The 8,170-nt window shown below is 50.8% G+C and overlaps 1 long non-coding RNA gene across 3 annotated transcripts; it reads left to right on the top strand.

The window, feature by feature from the left end:
- Positions 1-913: 913 nt before the first annotated feature.
- On the top strand, positions 914-7,629 carry LOC144226588 (uncharacterized). Of its 3 annotated transcripts, none has more exons than XR_013333693.1 (4): positions 914-1,003; positions 1,465-1,584; positions 5,845-6,043; positions 6,642-7,629. It is a non-coding gene; the product is annotated as an uncharacterized LOC144226588 (long non-coding RNA). The 3 variants fall into 3 exon arrangements; XR_013333694.1 differs by lacking the exon at positions 914-1,003 and adding an exon at positions 1,012-1,220; XR_013333692.1 differs by lacking the exon at positions 914-1,003 and having other exon boundaries at positions 1,012-1,584.
- Positions 7,630-8,170: the final 541 nt, after the last annotated feature.

Raw genomic sequence — 8,170 nt, 5'->3', positions numbered from 1 at the left:
ACCTGGCACCCCCGGCTGGCCCCATCACCCCTAGCAGCTGGGTGTCATGTTCCCCTCACCAAGGCTGGCCGGTCATGCTCTCCGGCACCTCGGGACACCTCTCTGGTACCACTCAAGGTCACGCTGCCTGGCGTTTCACACGCCCCAAAGGAACGCTGGTCCGTGGACTCCTGGTGCCCCTCCCCCATCTCCAACAGGAGCCGCACGGAGCTAAGCCACATCTCTCTCTGTTGTCAGCAAAGCCAGTACAATTAGGACGCGCCATATGCCAGGACTGTCCCTTCCCCCTGGGTGAGGTTTTCCCTGGCGGCTCCTCCATCATCCATACAAATGGGGGTCCCCAGTGGCTTCATACCACTTGCTCTCTGGACACGCCCCAAGGGTGCCCCGAATGCCAAGTGGATCAGCTCAGGCTTAGGTGATAAAACTCGCACCACATAGTTCATCAATCGGTGCAACAAAGGTAGGCCAGGTGGTGTTCCAGACTCTGGGAAGAGCAGGGACTGAAGCAAAGTCTCTTCTTTCACGGAGCTTAGCCTCTAGTAGCAGGTGAGGGCCACCGAACCACACTTACTAGGTGACGGATGCCGTGGAGAAAAATAAAGCAGAGCAGAAAGACCGTTCAGGAGGAGTGTTTTCATCCGGCGCGGGAGTCAGGAGAGAGCCTCACTGAGGAAGTGAGCTTTGAGCTGAGGCCTCACGGAGAGGATAGAGTCGCCCCCTGGCTATCCCGAGAAAGGGCATCTGAAGCTGGGAGATCACCCAGCACAAAGTCCCGGTGGCAAGAATGGGGTTGGCACGCTCAGTGCGTAGCAATGAGGCAAGTGTGGCCCGAGCCGAGTGAGGAAGGAGGAGGCCAGTAGGAGGGGAGGTCAGAGAGGCGCACGGCAGGGAGCGAGGTCACGCGGCTGGAAGGCAACTGGCTTCACTCCGGGCGAACCCAGTGAACCGGGAGCCCTGAAGGGCTTGAGCAAGAAGACAGCCTGACGTGCATTTTAACTTGGTCTCTGTGGCTTCTTTGTTGGGAAGGAATGTGTGTGGCCAAAGAGAGAGAGGCAGGGACGGCCAAGGCGATCATGCCGGCCGGAGAGAATAGGCTGGACCAGGGGTTAGCCACAGAGGCAGTAAGAAGTGGTCAGATTTATACAATATTTTGAAGTCTAGGCAGCAGAATGTGCTGACAGCGTGGATGCGGGATGTGAGAGGGAGAGAGCCCAGGGGTGCGTCCAAACTTTTTGGCCTCGGCGATTGGGAGAATGGGATGGCTGTTGATGGAGGTGGTGAAGATTTGCAGGAACGGGGTTGGGGCAGAATTCTGTTTGGACGCATTCGCCCCGACTGTTAGACAGAAAGGGGGCACTTGATGCAGAGTCTGGCATCCCGCGGCAAAGGGCTGGCTAGTGACGTATGAGAGTAGCTGCTACCCATCCTTGTGACCTGAGGCTCTGCCCACCATTCCTCCAGGGACTTCCGGGAGCCACGCTCCCCCTTGGGAAAGTTAATTCTCGTCTTTACGTCTCGGCTCCTCATCTGGGAAATAAGACTGGCCAAAACGCATTCCAGATTCATGAAGGTCTTAATCAGGTAAGGCGTGTGTGCTGTCGGCGTTGTGCTAGGCTCAGTGAGCTTCAGCTGCGGATAGGATTGTGCCTTGCTGGACCCTTTGCCTCTGCTTATGCTTTGAGCCACATCCCCCCGGCCGCAGACATGGGAGTAAGAATGAAACCTTAACCTATGGGCTGCCCATTTTATTTATAACATTTCTTTATTTTTGAAGGAGAGAGAGAGAGCATGAGCAGGGGAGGGGCAGAGAGACACACACACAGACAGACACACACAGAATCCGAAGCGGGCTCCAGACTCTGAGCTGTCAGCACAGAGCCTGACACGGGGCTCGAACTCATGCACTGTGAGATCATGACGTGAGCTGAAGTCGAATGCTTAACCGACTGAGCCCCCCAGAAGCTCCAAGGCTCCCCATTTTAAAGGATGACCAGGTCTAATCAGATGCCCCCATCATGAACTGGAGCTGGGAATGAGGGGACGGGCCCCACCAGTGAGGCCCTGGAGCCGAAAGGCCATTCTGGGCCACTTACCACACGAGCAAGCCACGGACACCCTGATGGTGGCTGGTTGGCTCCAGCGCTCATCCCGGGAAAGCGTCAGCCCTGTCCTAAGGTCCCACAAGTTCCCAGTGGACTTCCAGCCAACAAAGGGACTTTTGTTGAGCCCAGGATGGGAACCTCAGGAGGTGACTAGTTCACAGCTCAGCCTGGTGTGGAGATGTCCCAAGCTGCCTCTTTCTCCAACGGGTTTTGGAATGTTCCATCCCTAAGAATTATGGACAATGAGGTTGAAGTCCCTTCTGGCACTGTCAGAACAAGTGTTTTTGGAAAGCTTTCTAGAACATCTGGTAAGAAGAAAAGACCCACTGAAACCCAGACATTCCATCTCTCCACACTGGGGCCATAACCAGTGCTAGCCAGGGATTGGCCCTTGGGGTCTTGGATTCATCACTCGTTTGGCAAAGGAGAAGAAGGAAGGCAGACCCACCGGGCACAGGACGGGCAGAACTGGCCTTGCCAGGGCTTGGCAGATGGGTGGCTGGGTTCCAAGATAGGGCAGCACGAGCCCGGGGAGGGGGGATTGGACAAGGATGGAGGGCAGCACCTGGGCCTTTTCTGAGTTGGGGGGTAAGCACAGAGGACGGCCGTGTGGGTCCACAGGCCCCGGGGTCTTGCCCTCTCTCAGCTTCCTCCGGCGCCTTTTCATCATTGTTTCAACACCATGGGGACACATCACAGGTCAAGAAGATGCCTCCTTTGGAAAATGTACTCGAAATGTCCTCTCCCCATGTTTCAGCCGCCATGCTCTGGTCGGTGACCAGGCAAGAAGCATGGGGACCAGTCGTCTCTCTGCAGTGCCGCTCCCAGGTGACTGTCACAGTGGGTTATACTCACAGCCTCCACACCAGCCTCGTCTATGTGCCTGGAAAGGCCAGAGGCACACGTGGAGACAAGATGGCCCTGCAAAGGGCAGATGTGTGCAAGAGTGCCACCTGCTGGCGGTCATCGGCACTGCAGACAGCCACCAAGTTCATTCCACAGGAATCTGGTTAGCAGGTGTGTTAAGGGCCCCTTCCTTTGCTTACTTGATGGGGGTGGGGGATGGAGACTTGTTTCTTTTTTTCTATACATTTCCTCCACTCCAAAAAAGCTGCCTCGTGGACTTTTGTGATCATCCCCAGCTCTCTGTCCTTGGCAAACATTGATAGAATAGTTTGGCTGATTCTAGAACTTCACATATGTAGAACTGGATTTGGGTACTCGGGTCTGGCACAGTGTTACTGGTTATGGTTTCCAATTTTCTCTCCCCGATTATGTGGTATATATTTTGGGGATAGATTAGTGGTTTGTTCTTTTAATTGGTGAGTGGTACAGGTATAGCATTTGTTTACCAGATCACCTTTTTAAAATTTAAATTTTTTAATGTTTATTTTATTTTTGAGAGAGAGAGAGAGAGAGAGGAAGGGGCAGAGAGAGAGTCACAGAATCCAAATAAGGCTCCAGGCTCTGAGCTGTCAGCACAGAGCCCAACGCAGGGCTCAAACTCACGAACGGTGAGATCATGACCTGAGCTAAAGTCGGACGCTCAACTGACTGAGCCACCCAGGCGCCCTTACCAGATCACCTTTCGATAGGCATGCCGGTTAATTCTGCTTTGGGTCTATCATGAATAAAGATGCTATGAACATTTTTGTAAAAGTCTTTTTGTGAGTATATGCTTTCTTTCTCTTGCAATAGCTAGGTCACAGGGTAAATGTGTGGTCAATTCTGTTCAATGTTAAGTGCATGGTTAAACGTGTAGTTAAATGTAGGGTTAACTTTATAAAAACTGCTTGTTTCCCACCAGGGATGGATTACGGTTCCAGTTTCTCTGCGTCTCGGTCACTATTTGGTGACCATACTATTTGGTATGGTCGGTCTTTTAAATATTAGCCATTCTAGCGGCCATGTAGTGTGGTATCTTGTGGTATCTTCTGAACGTTTGAGATATAATTCACGTACCATAATATTCACTCTTCAAAGTATATAGTGGCTTTTTATTATATTTATGCAGTTGTGTAACCATCACTACTCTACAATTTCAGAAAATTGTCATCACTCCAGAGAGAAATCCTGAACCTTTTAGTCCCTGGGGAAAAAAACCAAATCTGCTTTCTTTTTCTGTGGGTTGGCCTATTTTAGACATTCCATAGAGAGGGAATCATAGCATGTGGCCTTTTGTATCTGGCTTCTTTCACTTAGCGTAATTTTTTCAAGGCTCCTCCATGATAAGGCACGTAGCAGTACTTCATTCCTTTCTATGGACAAATAACGTTCCATCATCTGTTGATGGACATTTGTGTTGTTTCCAGATCTTGGCTACCTTGAACATCCAGGCACAAATTTTGGGGTGGACACATGTTTTTAGTTCTCTTGGGCATATAACGAGGAGTGAAATTGCTGGGTCGCATGGCAACTCTGCTCCACAAATTCCCGCTGCCTCAGCGTCTCGGACTCTGGGCTCTTCCGCAGCTCAGTGAGATTAGTGCACTCTGCGTGGGGTCCCCCTGCTTGCCAAGCGCAGTGATGCCTTCAGGAAGAAGTGCTGGGTGACTGTCCAGCTCACCTTGTCCCCTTTCTCTCAGAGACCACAGTCCTGCGCTCAGTCATCCAGTATCTGGAAATAGTTGTTCCATTTTGTCCAGTTTTCTGTTGTTTAGAGCAGGAGAGATAGTCCAGTACCTGTTACTTCATCAAAGCTGGAGGCGAAAGACCAATAACACTTTTAAAAATACCTACATTGGGGGGCACCTGGGTGGCTGAGTCGGTTAAGTGTCTGACTTCCGCTTCCGGTCATGATCTCGTGGTTCGTGGGTTTGAGCCCCAAGTAGGGCTCTGTGCTGACAGCTCAGAGCCCGGAGTCTGTCTTTGGAGTTTGGGTTTCTGTCTCTCTCTGTTCCTCACCCCCAAATCGCACTCTGTCTCTCTCTCTTTCAAAATGAACAAATGTTAAAAATTTTTTTAAAAAATAAATAAAAGTACTTATATTCAATAATTTCGTGGTCTAAAGTCCTAGGAAGATCCAAAATGAATGGTGGTTTCCATGGATAATTACTCATAGTGACTTGTTTGCCTGTTTTGTATGTTTGTGAGAGCTTGTCTTTGGTTGAATTTAATCTGGAAGAATCTTGAGGGTCTAAATTGGGGCTGCTTTTGTCCTGAGGTTATTTATCTTAGCCTCTACTAGGTTCTATGGAGGCAAAATTAATCCGAGAACACTTACATTTTTCTGCTGGGGATTTCTCTCACCTTTTTGAAAAACAGGGAAAGTCTGGAGCTATAAAAGGGTGGGCATATGGGTGTGAATTCTCGAGAACTGCAAACATCATCGTCACCACCACCAGCACCACTGCCCCATAACCACGGTGAAGACTCATTGCTTCCCACACTCTTTCTTTCCCTCCCTTTCACCAAGGTGGTAACCACCTTCCAAGTCCCCAGATTTGTGCAGAGATCTCAGTTTTTTATTCTCTCCCTTTATGAGTTGCCTCTTATTTGCAGGCCTCCTAATTATTAACCCCCCAAACTCTGGGTTCCTGTTATAAACATTTGCCACCAGGGCAGCCCCAGTTTCTATTTCTTATTAGCGTTCACTGTTCTGGTCTCAATTCACCGTTCATTCTCATGTGTATGAATAACGTTCATGGTTTCATTTACTCCCTCGTGAGGTCGGCAATGCATATAAAACCCTTGTAACTGATCCAAGGTCTAGTTGAGTTGCGGTGGATAATTTTTTTAGGACGTTCAATCTGCCTCATGGATCGTTCTGTTGGAGGCGGAAATTCTCGACCTCAGTGACTTCATCTGTGGAAAATGGGAACAATAGTCCTCACTCGTGAGAATCGTTGCAAAGAACCGATGCACGTGGAAGGAACACACTTAGCGGAGCGCTTGGCAGCAGGTGGAACGGGCATGCGGCGTCCCGAACGATACAGCAGGTGAGGGGGAAGCGCTGACTGTAGCCAACGCACTGTTCACTCCTTCTGCAAACACGTATTGCTCATTAGGCCATAGCTGTGCATGATACAGGTTTGGACGAACGTGGGGACCTGTATCCAGCACTACAGCACGATAGAGTAGTTGCACTGCCCTCAGAATCCTCTGTGTTCCCCCCGTTCACACCCCCCTCCCTGAAACTCCTTGGCAACCACTGATCGTTTCACTGGTTTTGTCTTTTCCAGAATGTCATATCGTTAGAATCACCCACTATGTCACCTTTTCACATTAGCTTCTTTCACCTCGTAACATGCGTCAAAGTTGCCTCCGGGACTTTTGGTAGCTTGATGGCTCATTTCTTTTTATCACTGATAATATTCTATTGTCTGGATGTCCCAGACATCTTGGCTATATCCGAGGTTTTGCAAGTATGAGTTAACATTGGTAGGCAGGTTTTTGTGTGGACACCAGTTTGCACTTATTTGGGTAGGTTCAAATAACCTCGGAATCCTATTATTTTTAACTTTTCTATGCTGTTTTAAAGCGTCTTTTGTAAGCAGCATATAACTGGATTTTTAACAAAATATATTTATTTTTTAGAGACAGAGGGAGAGAGAGAGAGAGACTGAGAACAAGCAGGGGAGAAGCAGAGAGAGGAAGACACAGAATCCGAAGCAGCTCCAGGCTCCAAGCTGTCAGCACAGAGCCCGACGCGGGGCTCGAACTCGCGAACCGTGAGATCATGACCTGAGCCGAAGTCAGACACTTAACTGACTGAGCCACCCAGGCGCCTCTAACTGGAATTTTTAAGCAGTCTGTGAAGAGATAGGAAAGGAAGCAAATAGAGCAAAATCTTAACTGTAGGATCCAGGTGGTGGTGTAAGGGTGTATACTGCACTATTGTTTTTCTTCTGTAGGTTTGAAAAATTTTGTAATAAGATGTTGAAAAAAAGTGAGACAAAGCCAAGCCAAACCCTCTGGAGGGTGTGTGTCTGTGCGCGTAAAACTGTAAGGGGCCGTTCAGAGCAGAGTAATGGAGACGCCCAGCGCCGGGACCCTGGCTCTGCCTTCCAGCCAGAGCGAAGTCCTAAGCCCTCTTCTCCTGTTTTCTCCTGGCGGGAGGGCGATCGCCACACCCAGCGGTGCCAGGCTGTGGCAGGAGCCTGTCCAGCGCCCGCCCGGCTGGTCCTTCTAGGACTGGGGTCGTGTGTCCAGCTGAGAACCACGGGGAATGTGTCATACTTCTGGTCACCAGCAGGGGGTGCACATAAAGCAAACAAGTGCCCGAAGCTTCCAAACCTGGTCTTCCTCCTGGAATAGTTTTCATAAAATGATGCAAAATTCGGCCTTCAAGCAAGCTTCTCCACGTTCGGCCCGTGATCCCGGTCATCTCAGTGTGTGATTGATGCCTGCAGTGGGCTCCTAGAGCGAGCTCTCTCTCCCCCTTCCCGCCTGTGCCTGCTGCCCCCGTGTGACTCGACCCTGCGCCCCTTTGCAAGGATCTCCTTCATCACCACCCCTGCCGGGTGGGAGATCCTGGCACAGGGCCTCAGAGAGCACTCCGTGTGCGGCGGATGGACAGACGTCACCTTCCNGGGGGGGGGGGGTGTCTCCTTCACCACCAGGGCCCTCCCTCCGTGTGGCTCGTTCAGCCTGGCGGGCAGTGTTCCTAATCAGATCGTCACGGGAGGCAATGGGACCAGGTGCCCCCTGCGTTCCCGTTATGGGTTGGGTTGTGTCACCCCCCTCCCCCGCCATCCCCAGAAAGGTATGTTAGAGTCCTAACCTCCAGTCTGCAGACGTGGCCTTATTTGGAAATACGGTTATTGTAGATGTAATTAGTGAAGATAAGGTCGTTGGGGGTGGGCCCTAATCCAATATGACCGGTATCCTCATGAAAAGGGGAAACTTGGGGCGCCCGGGGGGCTCAGGTGGTTGAGTCAGACTCTTGATTTCGGCTCGGGTCATGACCTCACAGTTGGCGAGCCAGTCTGTGGCCGATAGGATGTGAAAGGAGGTGAAGTGTACACTTTCTGTGGCTCGTCCTCAAGGGCTCGAGCGTGCAACTGCCCACTTTGCTCCTCTGTCTCCTCCCTCGAGGCCTAATGACAAGGAGCAGCATCCCTGGA

The sequence above is a fragment of the Crocuta crocuta genome, unplaced genomic scaffold (assembly GCF_008692635.1).
Source record: "Crocuta crocuta isolate KB4526 unplaced genomic scaffold, BGI_CrCroc_1.0 scaffold143, whole genome shotgun sequence".
NCBI lineage: Eukaryota > Metazoa > Chordata > Mammalia > Carnivora > Hyaenidae > Crocuta > Crocuta crocuta.
Note: the sequence above shows the minus strand (reverse complement) of the source record. Positions and strands in the feature narration are given on the sequence as shown.